Below are 14,679 nucleotides of genomic sequence, written 5' to 3'. Positions count from 1 at the left end.
TGCCCTAAACACTTGGATAAAGTGCAAAGGCATAGGTTGGTAAAAAAGGCAACTCCTTACCAACTCATAGGAGATGATCTGTATCATAAAGGGAAAGATTTGGTGCTAAGAAGGGTGCCCTCTGTTCAAGAAATAGAGAGAATCCTCTTTTCATTCCATGATGATGTCTGTGGGGGTCATTTTTCTCAGGATATTACAGACAGAAAGATTTTTCAAGCAGGGTTTGTTTGGCCAAGTCTACACCGTGATGTCCAGCATTGGTGTAAGTCATGCAAAGGTTTTCAGATTGTTGGAGATCGACGACTCACTTACGAACCTCGAGTTCCAATAATTTCGTATGGTCCTTTTCAGAAGTGAAGTGTGGATGCAATAGGCCCCTTACCTCGCACATCTACCGGGAAGGTCTTCATCATTGTGGAAGTAGATTACATGACACGATGGGCGGAGGCAGCAAGTACAACACGAATCACAGCCGAGGAGGTATCAAAATTTATCTTTGATCACATATGCAGTAGATTCGGCACACCATTAGAGATTTTTTCAGATCGTGGTCCAGGGTTTAGAGCAGAGCTCCTACATAATCTTTTGACAAAGTTAAAAGTCAAACATTTGCATTCTACACCTTACTACCCTCAGTGCAATGGGTTGGTTGAAAAGGTGAATGGAATGATATGTAAGATCATTTCTAAGTAGGTTGCAGATCGACCAAACTACTGGGGATCGTCATTTGACCGCAGCTCTATGGGCATACAGAACATCTTTCAAGGTATCCACTCAATTCACTCCTTTTCATTCGGTATATGGACAAGAGGCACTCCTTACTATTGAGGTGGAGATTGCAAGCCTACGCATTCTCTCACGGGGAGCAAAGAGGCCAAAAGAAGCTTTGCAGGAAAGAATTTTAGATCTTCAACGACTTGAGCTTGATAGAGAAGAGTCCATCGACTATTACATTGCCCAAGCCACAAGCCAAAGGGACAAAATCAACAAGAAGCTCAAGGGGAAAGGATTGAAGGAAGGTATGTTGGTTCTTCGCTATGATAACCGACTTGATACTCGACTTGACAAAAAGTTTTTGCAAAGATGGGAGGGACCTTTCATGATAAAAACAAAGTTTGAGAATGGTAGTTACAGATTAGCAGATTTATCAGGAAAACTCCACAAGACAAGAGTCAATGGATGTAGATTAAAGCCCTACTTTCAACGTATCAATCCGTTGATAGGAAGTCATCTACCTACATCGTCTAAGCTCCAAATTGGCATGGCTCCCTTCGGCTTGGCAAATGATCTACCTATTTTTAAAGATTTGATGTGCAAAGAAGAACTAGGCTTGGAATCTGAACATACCCAAGGCAACCCTCCCATCTCCGATTTATGGGATTGAGGTAATGAAAAGCAGGTCTAATGGAGTAAAAGAGTGCATATCACTCCTCCTTTTTTTGGAAAAATAGGAAAAAAAAAGAAGAAAAAAAAAAGAAAGAAAAGAAAAAGGAAAAAATTCTTTTGTTTCATCTAGGAGCATGAATGATCCTAGATGAAGGGGAAGGGCTAATATGAGTAGCGTTAAATGGTAACCTTGAATTTGAACTACATTTCTACTCAAATGTATATATTTTTTATCAAAGTTTTAACCTAGTGTCCATTGTCTCTTTCCGTAATAGCCTTTTTCCATACAAACACCTTACCATTCTTAGATCTTTATGCATTTACATCATATTTCTCTCTTCATGCTAAATGTAAATAGTAAACTTAATTCTACTCTCCTAGTTTTTTTACTGCATATTCTTTTAACTAATTACCTTTACTAATTTAAATAGCTATCTACATCCCATAATTTGTAAATAAATAATTTATGGGCACTTATCTTACCCATCTTCTCTCAAGGGTAGGGTTAACCTTGTAGGCCTTCCCTTCCCCACCACTATGTGACCCAACTCTTGGATCATTTACTTGTGTTGGTCAACAAATCTTAAATATAATGTATATCCCTAACAAATCAAACTAATAAATCAGACTTGGTTCAAAAGGTGTTCTGGATGCATCTTGAACGCCTTAGCTCGTGGGTATACTTGAGGAACACTCCAAAATCAGCTTAAACACTTTGAGAAGTTCAACTTTTCCTTTTACAGCACCCAATTATGAGTTACGGACTGAAAGTTATGGTGCAGACAAGGTGCTGCGGACATTGTTCCTGCAGGTCAAAGTTACAATCAGGTAAACCACAAAGGTGAAAAGTTTTCTTGACTTCTCCAACATTCTAAAATACCAATGGGGAGTTAAAAACCACTTGCATGTGGAGGGGTCGGCTCAAGATGCTTCCAGAGACACAACAAACAGGATGGGGACACTCTGCAGGAGCCGCTGGAGGGACATCATGGTGGGGCCCACATACATTATCAACCCTTATGGAGCCTCCACAACTTAAAAGTCTATTTTTAATGAGAAAATAAGTCCCTTATTTTCATAATTGAAGGAATGGTCAAAAGGGAACCTAACTATGGTCACCTACCCGAGTGAAGTTTAACCGAACCCAAGGTCTTGTACAGCTTTAAAAAATCCCTTTGGCAAGCACAAAAACATACACACCTACTCCATTGCTGCAAATAAGCTCCTCTAAGGTTAGGGAAGCCCTAATCTCTCTCTCCTCTTGTCTCCATGTCCATTTCCTAAGCTCGCTATCATAAGCTGCACCATAGAGAGAGCATCAATATGCTATTGCTACCATTCTCTTGCAAATATTCCTCTTACCATACTCATCCCTAAATAAGGATTTTAGATTCTATATGAGAGCAAGGATATCAGGTTCAATGCTCTATCTCATGGTTTGATCAACAAATTGTTGCAATTGGGGTGTCGTCGTCACACTTTTGCTCTAAACGCATGTAAAATTGGTAAGCATATTTTGGCAGCTTCTCATATTTTGTGCCCATTGGGTTGCTTGTTTGTTGAGAATGTTTTTGTGCACCATGGTGTCTATTTGCTTGGATTCTCTCCTTATGTTGTGTGTAAGTAAGTCTTGGGGCTTCATAGATGGAGAAGAGCTCTCTATGCATGCCGCCTTATGTGTGTAAGTAGTCTCTTCTTTTGGGAAAGGAAAGGAGTTTTCAAGTATTTGTGCATTATGGTGTTTTGAGTTTTGAGGTTTTGTGCTTGCTTTTCTTAGAAGTATATGAGCACTAATATGGTGAAGGTCAATCTTTGCATGTGAGTTTGTGCAGTGTTCAAAGGGATTGCTTAAGGAGTGTGTGTTGAATGGTTGAAGGGCATTTTGTGTTGAAGCACATAAGGAAGGTGTGTGTGTGTGTGTGTGTGTGTGTTGTATATGGTTTGTTTTGGTTTCCTTCTTTCTCCATAAAAGAGGGTGGTGCCCCTAAGAAATATGTGTGTGTAGGGTCTCACGGAGTGGTTGTCTGGTGGGAGCCTTGAGTTGAGCCCCATCTCAAAAAATCCGCTCTCAACAGTATCAAGTTAAAAATCCCCTACTGGTCACAAGTAACTAAGAAGTACATACTCAAGGCGATTAGTTAATATAAATATAGAAATGTACCAAGTATAGGTAATAAATTTATTATAGTTAAATATGAGAACACCCCCTTCCATGTCTTAAGTCTCTACAGAGGTAGCATCTCCCAAACCTTAACATATGAGAGCTTTAATAGAAATTACTGATAAGTGTGAGAACTGAAAAACCTGAGAGAAGACCAGAAAAAACGTGGAGAAGAGAGGAGGAACAGCCGCAACTGTGTTTTTGGGGTTTTTGGAGCCTGTTTTGGTCATAAACTGCTCATCCGAGGTCGGATTTGAGCACTTTGACACTGTAGACTGGGGTTTTGGGCCGTTCCGGACGCGATGGCGCTGTACATTTTTCTAAATTCCTCACTCTTTTTCTGTTGTTTTTTCTGTGTAAGTTTCTCCTATGAGCGAAGCTTCTGCTCCAATTTGTGATTTATCTGGCATCTTTTACCCATATTGTGTGAGCTATTTTCCCCATTGGTGTTGGCCCAAGATCTGTTGTATCTAAACATCATAAGTTCTCCTCTTTTGAGCTGAGTTTTTTTGGGTGTGTGTGTGTGAGTGTCTTTGTGTGGAGTGGGTAAACGGATAGTCTCTCTCCTCTCACTCCATCGGTGTGTTCCCTGTCTCGACCAGGTGGATTGTGTAATCCGAGTGGTGCCCCATAGTGTGTGTGTGTGTGTGTATCTTCTCAAGAGTGTGTGTCGGGTTGTTATAGAGGTGTTCTGTGTGTTTCCATCCCGCTCACAACGTGCACGGCTTGAGCACGTTGTGAAGGTGGGAAGGTATGTGATGCCACAGCTTGTTTCGGAGAGCAGAATGCCCTTTGCAAGAAATGGTTTCTATGCCATCCCCAAGATGATTCTTCTCACGCTTCCATTTCTTTTCAAATACACTTTTAACCTACAAGTCGTAAAGCGAGCGAAGGCCGTTAACACATCGAGGCTAAGAGCAAGTGAGTTGGCGCATGTTGAATACAAAGATGAGAATTTTGTGACCGTCATTGCACTAGTGGCCCCGTCAATACAGAACAAGAGGCAAGCACCCGAGACAGCATGTCTTTCAATCAAGAAGCTCTCAAACAAGTTGTTGAGAAAATTTGATCTAAGGTCATGCGGTGCGCTTGTTGAGTTTTGGAGATGGTGTAGCGCAAGGAAGATGTCTGAATTGTTCAAAAACTGTGCCGCGAAAATAGTATCGACATCGTGTGTTCGGCCAAGTGAGTCATTGGAAATACACGCAAAGATTGTAAATATTAAGTCACCTTGTGTCTTTGTTTGTGTGTGTGTGTTAGAGAGAGAGAGAGAGAGAGAGAGAGAGAGAGAGTCTGTGCTTTGGAAGGTTGAAAAGATGGAGAGGAAGGAAGAGTAGAGAGCGCGTTATGAAGAGACACCACGCCAACAAGGCTCAAAAGCAGGATACGATTTTCTTATGAAATGCGATATACAATGGAAAAGCCAAAATTTAGTTCATCGATTGTAGAGGGGTCTAGGTAAGGAAGCATAGTTATACGTGGTGAAAGGTCAAAAGCTATGGAAATCCATGCTCTCAAAGAATCTTGGTTTCCAACAGAGGAGTGAAAGATATCATAGATCCATTTGTGCCAATTTTGAACACACCCTCGACAAAACAAATGTCGATAAAATATCCCTCACCTCTGGAATGCTCTCCATGTACACCTCCTTGAAGCTCCTTGGCAACCTAGAAGACAGTCCACCATAGACCCTGACACCTGAACCACCACACCACGTCTGTCAATGCTACTTCGAATTTGTGCCTCTAGCCTGAGAGTCGTGTTGATGACGTGATCTTTATCGCAAAGAGAACAACACAATCGGCCTTCAACCTTCTTCACCTTCGGTGAGTCACAAACTAAGCACTAGGAATGCAAGAGAGCTCTATTGAAGTTCACAAAGTGCAAAGTCCCCACAACCTACAAAAAAAACAAACGTGTAAAGACCAGTAAAGATGTCTTTATGCGGTTGAGTGCAAACCATGCAAAGTCACCTCTCTATTGTAGCCGAGAATCTCACATTGTCTATGAAATGATGTGGTCAATTCTTCCTTCAAGCGTGATCCTCGCATGGGGGCCAAAGTTGTGATGTCCAAAACAGACAATGTGCGCACCTTCCCAACAAAGAGGCCAATATTCTAGCCACAAACATAACAATGTCCTCCCTAGCCATCTGGGACATGACTTGATCATAGTCATGCTTTCAAGAGTTGACAAAGTTGACCTACATATGATAAAAGTTTTGTCAATATCGAAAGAAAGAAACGCTGAGGCCAATGCTTTTGATACGTACAACTGCCTTCTCATCTGGGGCCGGGCCATCAGCAACAAACAAATCCCCAAATGTAGTGCCAATTCTCTGAAGGAAATTATGACTTTGCAAGACAACAAATGCCAGTTTCGCCAAGGGTGGACGTGGGCTAGTAGTCTCGGAAATTGCAGCGTCAGCAAGAAATGTGCTTATCTTGGTCTCAGGATAGAAAGCTAAAGCAACAGGGAATGGGTCACAAGGTCGAATGGTTGTCGACGCACTGACATGCAAGGAGAACAAAGCTGACCCAACATCATTATGGTTTTTAGCCCTCAGAAGAGGAAGTCAATCCTGACGAACAAGCCTATCTTGAGCTCCTTGGTGTAGGTATCAATGAAGGGATCCACAACGACGATCGTGATCGTGTCAATGCAATCGGCATCCACGATGTCGAACTTGAAGTAACGTGCATTTTTCTTTTGCCCAGGGGAGATGGAACGGTATCTGCCATACCAATTCAAGATTTTCCTCTCTATGGAGAAAGGTTTACTATCCTCATCTATATCGCTAATCATGAATAGCGGAAAGGTTTCCTTGAATAACAAGCTTTTCCCTTTGTCCTATAGCTTGCCGCTATCCAAGACATTCTGAGCAACTAAAGATTGGCCAACTTCAAAAAATGAGGCTGCAGTTTTGCCCAATTCGTGAGCTGGGCAAGGAAGTTCTTGTTGAAACGAAGACGGTGCTTGTGTGCACTCCTCCCCTAGTAGAGAGTATCCTTTGCTTGCGGAAAAAAACAGAGCACCATCTTAACGTAACTCAACAATCAAGAATGCATTGTAGTGAAGAACATCGTAGACACGTCAAAACTGTTCCAGAAAGAATGATTGTGCACACCGGCCATACCTGCACTGCCAACGGGATCATTAGCAGGGCTTCCTTGAAGCAAGGCACGCCTACACCTCTTCCCAGCTGCGATTTCCTCGAAGCCCGGATTTGGCGGTGACCCGGCAAAGCTCGACACTACCATGTGTGATGAACTTTTGCCTGCAGGGCATGGAGGAGACTCAACGAACCTACGCAGTTCTACAAGTGGAAAAGAAAAGGAAGCATCCAATTAACCATAGCATTGACTAGTTGAGCAAAGCAAAGAGGGTGAAAAAAACATCCTGCAAGCAGCACACTCATAAAAGAAAAGGGAGAACGAGGCGTAGAAACGATCTTCTTGCAAGGATGCGAGCAAGAAAACAAGTTATTTAATCTTGGAAAATGTCACGTTTCAAATCCCTTGCCAGGTTACATACACAAGAAGATCTAGAAATTCTCTCATGCAGAAAAACGGAGTCTCTCAATGTTTTTCATACAATGCATAACATCATGAGCTTCTGCACGAGAGGCAACATATATGGAGGCCTCAAAGCCAGGTAGCAAGATTGTGAGCTACTCAAGCGAGGATGATCATAAAGAAATCAGGTCGAGCCTGTTGATTCACTCCCCTCAGGCAATGGGGAAATGAGAGCATGCGTAGACATGCATAAGTCAAAATCTAATGAAGGACTAATGCCCGAGGCTGGGCTTACTGAGGTTTGTGAGCTGTTGCAAGTAGAGACAGCTCAGAAAAGGTATAACCAGAACATGAAAAGATTGGGGCTGTGGGATATGAGATAGCCGTTGCGTGTACATGATGCTAGTGCTATGATTAGCAAAGGCAAAGGGTCGTCGAGTGGGGTGTATGAAGAGTTAAAGAAACTAGAGGCAACACCTTTCGGGTTGTTCTCGACGGGAATGCGCCTTGGCAGGCACGGGCAGTTTATGGTGAGCATGCAATTGTACTTCAATGAAGATGTAATGAACCACTAGTTTCCAGATTTGGCACTAGAGATGAGGTGCCCGTTGGTGAAGTATTCACAAATCCTGGCCCTTAAGTGCTGGGATTTTCAGACCTGGTTTGATGGATCAGGTATGGTGCGGTTGGAGGAGTCAAACTCTCCTGGACTGAGGTGTCCCGTGAACCAGCAGACGGCCAAGCATGTTACCGAGATGGTTTGGACAGATGAGCGGTGGTTAGTAAGAACTGGTGTCCTAGTCACAATCATTGTACTCAATTGATACACGGGAGAACTGTCCATTCAATGATAAGCATGGAGAAAAGTTTGGACTGAATTTTTTTTTTAGGACATTGAGCCCCTTGACCTGGCTTCACGGACTAGACATGATGCAACCAAAGGGCTGGCTATCCCTTTACCTGAGACATCGTGCAGTATAGTGGATGATCTGCTCGATGGTCAAGATGGCACGGACAAGTGGAGCCTAAGCTGGAGAGCCAGGCAAAATCCAAGGACATAACATGGTACGAGCCAAGTTTGGTTTCAAACATGACAGTAAATGAGCGTCTTGGAAGGTCAAGCCCAAATTTTTTGTGATGCTCGTGTTCTTGTATTATGGCCTTATGCTCATGGGGAGCACGTTGAACATGCCAGCCATCAAAGTCATGGATGGCGATTAGGAATACCTAAGTTTGTTGATAAGGAGCCCCCTAGCGAGGTACTCGATGGGATTGAGCAGGGCCTACTGAAGGTGAAGACACGTTAGCACCCCTGGTCTGATACAATGGGGAACCCACAATACTCCAACAATGATCAACACACGAGGGCTTCTCGAACCTGAGAGCAACACTATGGCCGGGTCTACAGTGGCTGGCAACACCTGAATGATAGCCAAGTATCAAAATAGAGAGAGGGATCCACAATCCCTTGAATCTCGGACCCAACTCTGGGTCTCAAAGCGTAAGCCAAACACATCCAGCAGATGTCTAGCTGGACAAAGCTCCACAACCAAAATACATGGAAAAAGAAGGAGACAACCCCTCAGTCAAAAAGGGCTGCTGCCTATGTCCACAAACTCAAAGAGAGTTTATCACCCTGGCCCTGCACAGTCCAGGCGATTGAGCAAAACAGCCCCTGACCTGGGCGCAATGGTACAGAACCACAACCCACTGCAAGCATCTAAAATAGATGTCCAGAACCTGTATGTGGGCACTGAGACACACAAGTCAATAAAGCTCAGGCTGCTCTCGCCTCGTGGGTGAGCGACTGCCTGATGGCTACTCGCGGCGCCACGTAGGGCAGCTCGCAACCTGATCCAATCCCAAGCTGGGGGTAATGAGGGTCTAGCCCCTTGTAGCGTGACCTGCCGATACTGTCAGCAAGCGCCCATGCATCCGCAGCCCTACTGTTGCGCTTTTGTGGACCCAAACACGTGACCACCATCACAAGCACATCACTTGCAAGCGCAACAAAAATCAAGGAGCAAGATCAGGAGAACAACACCAGCGCAACAAAATTTTTCAACTGCAACACTCGCAAGCACGAACAAACCAAGTTTGAAAACGTAACACAACACAAGCGCACAAGTCAGAAAAGCAAACCTCCAGAGAAGTCCATGCTCTCATCGTCGTTGGGTGAGCCATTGCTTGCACTCCCTTCACCGCCACCGACAACGCCCATCATCAGATGCCATGATAAAGACGATTTCCAAAGAAATGTCGTTGCAAGTACTTTAAGACACAAGAAACAAACACTCAAACCAATCTACAACGGACTTTCAACTCCTCGACTGATTTAAATTTGCGATTGCAGCATATAGACAGATACAAATTGAATAGAGACAGATAAGTGAAAGCTCAAACATGACAACAAAGATTGAGACTTGAGGACACATGTGCAAAAGCAAAACTGAGAGAGAATCTTCCACTTGGTAATGTAGCTCAAAAGCTTGTACAAAGCAGGACAAACAGAGAATCTTGCACTAGATAATGTAGCTCAAAAGCTCATACATCAAAACAGATTCTCAGACTTGCTGCCATGACACAGTATAACGATAACCACCCGAAACAAGAACTTATTACAAAGAATTTTTCTGCCCTTTCTGGCCTATCATATAGGCTACAACAACCACATGGAAATTATATGTCCCATGCTCCATTCAACACGTGCACTGAACCACAAAGACCAACACGAGCAGTGCTCGTGACCTCAGCCTGCACGGTCGCCTTCAACAACCTTGAGAAGCCCGCCTGCGGCATTAAACGAGAAGAACAGTGCATGGAAAAGCTCTTGCTACCACGTCCTCGCCACCTGAGCCTGCAGAGCAACCCCCTTCAATGGAGTCACCTTCCAGAAAACCCCGCGCCATTAAACAATAAAGCTACGTATGGAAAAACGCTAGGTCCTCTGGTAGGACAATACCTGTTGTGCAGCCGTCTTGTCGTAAGGACATCACCCACTGCGCGCACGCCACACCCTGTGGTAGGAGCAGAGCAGAAAGGATCGAGGCCCTCCAGGAGTAGCACGAAAAGGAATTCCACATGGGTCAAATGACACTTGATAAAACAACCCTAGAAGCCTTGCGACACGTGGCATCCATTCAACAAACCATCGGACGGCCTACAGTTTGCAACAATTTTGCAGCTAAAACGCTAAGCCCTTCTGCAGGCCAAAAACTATCGCAGGCCACTTGCAACATTGCTCCACATCATCCGCCTTGGCATGTCTTTTCCATTCTCACAACATGTTTCAATTCCAAAATGACGAAGCCATTAATTTCACTTCTTCTCCTCTCCCCAAAAAGTGTGCGAGCCTTTCATTTTCCATTTGAATCCATTTTCTTCAGTTTCACCTTTGGAATCTTCCTAGATTCTCACTAAACTGTTTCATCCAAAATCATTGATACATGCACTATATATAAATTATATCATTAATATAAATTATACATTATGTATAATTTATGAGGAATTGTATACTTGCATATCACATAATATTCCACTAATAGTTGGTGTTTGAGGAGCTAAGAAGGGGCCTTTGCTATTATCTAGAAGCTAATGCGTTTCTCTCTCTCTCTCTCTCTCTCTCTCTCTCTCTCAAAAAGACAAAGAGGATGTTCACATACTATATTTTTCTTACAAAGGAGCTTGGAAGGCTCGCACTATTGATAGCTAGCTAGAGTTCCCTTATCATTTCTTTGGAGGACGATCTTATTTAATAAAGACGCATTGAAAGATATACTCAACACTACTTTAGAGAATTTTTGCACATGTTACCACCTTGGGTGGGAGGTGATGGGGGAGAGCGTCATGAAAGAGTTAGGTTTTGCTTCTTCTTAACCGCAACAATGTGTGGGTCGCATACTAGTTGGGAATTAATCAGAGAAAAAATTGTTTTGTCTTTTTCAAATGTGTCTCTCTTTTCAAGAATAGATCTCTCTCTCTCTCTCAAGGTTTTGTGTGTTTCAAGGTTTTGTGTTTTTATGAAACGTTTCGTTTCAAAGCTCCAAAAAGCGAAACATAGATTTCGATTTACACGTATGTATCTATAATTATACATTGAATATACATACAAATTCACTTGTCAAGACATGTAGAATACCAAAATCTAAGATGTGAGACAGAGTCACGAGTGAACTTGAGTGGTGAGGCGGCCTTTCTATATGGTTGAGAAATTCTATATGGTTGAGAAAACGTCAGAAACAGCTGAAACATTTTGACGAAACGAGTTGAATATTTTGTTAGCCCTGCATTTGGGCCCTCCGAAACCCACTATCAGTAGGCCAAGAGCATGCTCTCCATGCTCCTCATAGAAATTTGTTGGATAGCGTGCTCTGCATGCTCTCCAATGAGTCTCCATGATTGATCTAGTTCATTTTAGTGCCAGAGGCAGCAAGCATAGCAGACCTTGACATAGTGCTCCGCCATTGCGAGCGGCAATGGCCAAGGCGGGAGATGGGGGGTTTCTAGAGCGAGCAACAATGTCAGGGCACGGGAACGGTGTGATGACACAGTTAAGGAAAAGGAAGACACGGGCATCTCGATTATATTGGTCACGAAAGAAGAGGAACCGGGGGGGAACGGTGCAGGGTAAGGCACCACATTTTTTGGCAAAAGGGTAGGGTGGGGAGGGAATATTCCCAACAAAATAATGCAAGAGCATAGATCGCGCAGCAGAGCAGACACATGTTGAGATTGTTGCCGCCTCCACCCTGTACGCATTGAGTGCCAACAAAGGGTGGCTTGACAAGTCCTCTCTCTCTCTCTCTCTCTCTCTCTCTCTCTCTCTCTCTCACAGCTAGGATGGAGACGATACCTCTCCTGGCTTGAGACTCAACGTTAAGCCTACGTTGGCTTGCGAGATAGTGACAAGCTCTCATGGGACACAGCTGTGCAAACCCAACCAGGCTGAGAGAGGGGGGGCGGGGGATGAGCTATGCGCAAGCGATGATAGTGACAACCGCAAGCCCTTTTCCATTTAAATTGGAGGATTCCCAAGGGTGAAAGTAGACCGAATATGTATCTTACGGAATAGATGGCACTCATCAAATCTTCAATAAAAAATTTGGTAAAGATACTAAGGTCCAACAGAAGTAATTTGTCGTAGATCATGTTCATTGTTCATTGTATAGCTAGTAAGGATATCAAATAATAACCATTTGGGATTTTGAAAAAAAGGAGGGGGGGAGGGGGGGGGGGGGTTGGTTGTTTAAAAGCCATAGCATACACTTAGACCTTGATCCTAAGGCATATGTTTGCACAATTTTTAGAAACTTCATGATTACCTGATCATACGGGAAAACCTTAACTTGAGTGGCTAACAATCATGTGATTAGAGTGTGGAATCAGAGGCGATTAAAGAGGGCGAGAGAGAGAGAGAGAGAGATGTTGAGCTTGAGCTAGGGTTTCTTCCATGTCACACGGGTTGAGTCAAGCATGGATCAAAGGAGACTACCGCTCTCCTCTACAACGAGTCTTGGCAGCTCCCTTGTCACACAGGTTACCCATTTGTTTGGTTAAACATGGCTTTGCCCTCTTCCTTTCAGCTTAATCCTAAGGCAGCTGTGTGCCATGAAGGCATTGACCAATGTTCTGTCAAGTTTGACCCTGTGGTTATGGATAACTTCCTTAAGGATGCATGAACTCTTGAAATTGAGGTGCAGGGGGAGCATAAGGTCTCCCTCAGCTCGTCTGTTGTTTGGTCTCAATTAGTTGTTTTTAAAGATAGGGCAGTAGGAATGTTTTTTGCTCTGAAGCTTCCCTACGTGCTAGAAATTGATGCGAAGCTTCCTCACATGCTAGAAATTGCGATGGAGATAGACAGGGCTTCCTGCGCCTTGTAGTTGATAAGATGTTTTATTCTCACTCTGGTTTGTTTGAAATATTGTTCTTCAAGTCTTAGGACAAGATGGATTTCCTCACAGCCTCCACAATGGTGCTCTATGGGCAAATAGTGCACATTATTCCTTGGTAGCCCATCAAGATTATCAAGGATGAACTTCTAACTAAATGCCTAATCTAGGTAGATTTTGTTGACCCTCCCACCCTTTTATCTGGCCTTGCATTGGAGAGTTGTCCGCTTCCTTGGGAAAGGTTCTGTTTACCCCTACAATCCATTGTCCGAGTCGGAACAAAACCTGCATTCTTTGGCAAGCGGATCAAAAATTCCCCATTACCGTAGAAATTGAGCTTGAAAAAGTTGGAAGGTTGGTGAATTACTTGAAATGGGGAAACTTGGCAGGCTCATGCTATCATTGTGGGAACCTAGTGCACTTCTCCAAAGGTTGCCCTGCATTCACAATAGCTGCTTATCGTATCCCCTCCTATCCGGGTAGCAAGACATTGGTTCCGTAGGAAAAAATATTTGGGAAAAAACCCTCTAAAGGGGAAAGGGGGAAAATTCCTACTACTAGCAACAAACAATCTAGAACTTCACCCGCACATGCAAGAACGCCTAGTGCTAGACAACCATCCTAATCCGAGACCTCTGTTCAACAGTGGGAGCAACGTGCCATCATCCTCGGCGAATACAATAGCTAGGGACAAAGGGAAAAGTGTTTGGTGCAGATGGCTTCACTACCTCAAGGAAAACCTTTAAAGCTAGGGGATTCTGGTCGGGATATAGCTCTCATAAGTACTATGAAGCCCTTATGGAAGAGATGCCTTCTACAAAAACCTTGGCAACTATCAAAAACATCATGGAGATGCATGAATCATCCAAAAAAGGTAAACTAACTACAAATGAGTTCAATCCACCAGGCATACATTTCGAAGTGCACATGCAAGAAATGGACATTGAAGAGGATACACAGGTGGTCCATAATACCCCAAAATGAGGTTGGAAACTTTTAATGTGATGGAGCTTAATGACCCCATTAGGTTGTACACTTTCCATAAGTGGATGCTTTTTAGTAAGCTTGATGTTTTCTTAGTTTAGGAGCATAAAAAGCATGATAGAGGTGGGAAAGTTCTACACTATAGAGGAATGCAATGTTTCTGCGGATGCATGTAAATGTTGGGGGTTACATCGTTTCAATAGCTCCAATGACCAACAAAATTGTCAATACGGAGGGATAAGCTAGCCGGCTAGGGCATGGAAACACTCACACGGTTAGTGAGCTAATCGTGGAAACACAAATGGTTAACTCTAGGAGGTGAGTTGCTCGGCCTATGGAGGAGCTAAGCCACAATGAAGGGCAATCTCCACATCCACTTCTCTTCACCTCTAATCAACCCAATCACACACACTACGATTGCAAGACACACACAACACTAATCCTATCATGAAACACACTAATTGCAAGCACACACATATAGATCTATTGAGCACCACACTCCAATAAAACCTACATGCACACACAAGAAAAAGAGCATAATCACACAAGATTAGAGAGGGATTAACTAGTAATCAGTTAAGATCTAGCTAATCTAAGAATCTAGCTAATCTAGTGAATTAGAGAGGGATTAACCACTAATTAGTTACAATCTAGCTAATCTAAGCATCATAGGCAATCATAAGAAGCATGGGAGAGGCATAGTGAGACATAATGAATCAATGATTAGTGTTAATCAAGTCTCATG

The 14,679-nt window shown here is 43.3% G+C and overlaps 2 pseudogenes; both read right to left on the bottom strand.

Annotated features, from left to right (window-relative positions):
• Nucleotides 1–6,348: 6,348 nt before the first annotated feature.
• Nucleotides 6,349–6,945, bottom strand: LOC147446962 (uncharacterized; annotated as a pseudogene).
• A 1,894-nt stretch (nt 6,946–8,839) lies between these two features.
• On the bottom strand, nt 8,840–11,526 carry LOC147446961 (uncharacterized; annotated as a pseudogene).
• Between the last annotated feature and the right edge of the window lie 3,153 nt (nt 11,527–14,679).

This window comes from Adiantum capillus-veneris, chromosome 11, assembly GCF_014529385.1.
Source record: "Adiantum capillus-veneris isolate H3 chromosome 11, ASM1452938v2, whole genome shotgun sequence".
NCBI classification, from domain to species: Eukaryota; Viridiplantae; Streptophyta; class Polypodiopsida; order Polypodiales; family Pteridaceae; genus Adiantum; species Adiantum capillus-veneris.
Note: the sequence above shows the minus strand (reverse complement) of the source record. Positions and strands in the feature narration are given on the sequence as shown.